The following is a 400-nucleotide window of genomic DNA, read 5'->3' as shown; positions in this document are numbered from 1 at the left end:
ATAAATACGAAATTTTGAAGATAATTACGAAGATAGGAAAAATGGAATATCTCCATTTTTATGTTATGGCGGCTTAAGGGCAGAAGGGGAAAAGCGTAAACCGACCTAGGATCCAGTATATAAGGAGTCCTACGCGAGAGGCACGAGGAGGACTTTTCTCAGAGCAAACTTAGCACTTAGAGCAATTAGGCAACTTTTCGTTTTTGTTATTTCGAGCTGCGACTCAACTAGGTTTTGCAGTCTTAGGTTGTTAGAACTAGGAATCTCGCCGACAGCTCTCGTAGCCAAGGCTTCTATCTTGTTGTAACGCTCATAAGCGGATTCGGAATAAAACTCCTTTTGCTCTCTTTTACTATTTCTTATTTCTTTTCGTCTCTAATTGTGTGTTCTGATTGCTTGG

Source organism: Brassica oleracea, chromosome C8, assembly GCF_000695525.1.
Source record: "Brassica oleracea var. oleracea cultivar TO1000 chromosome C8, BOL, whole genome shotgun sequence".
NCBI classification, from domain to species: Eukaryota; Viridiplantae; Streptophyta; class Magnoliopsida; order Brassicales; family Brassicaceae; genus Brassica; species Brassica oleracea.
Note: the sequence above shows the minus strand (reverse complement) of the source record.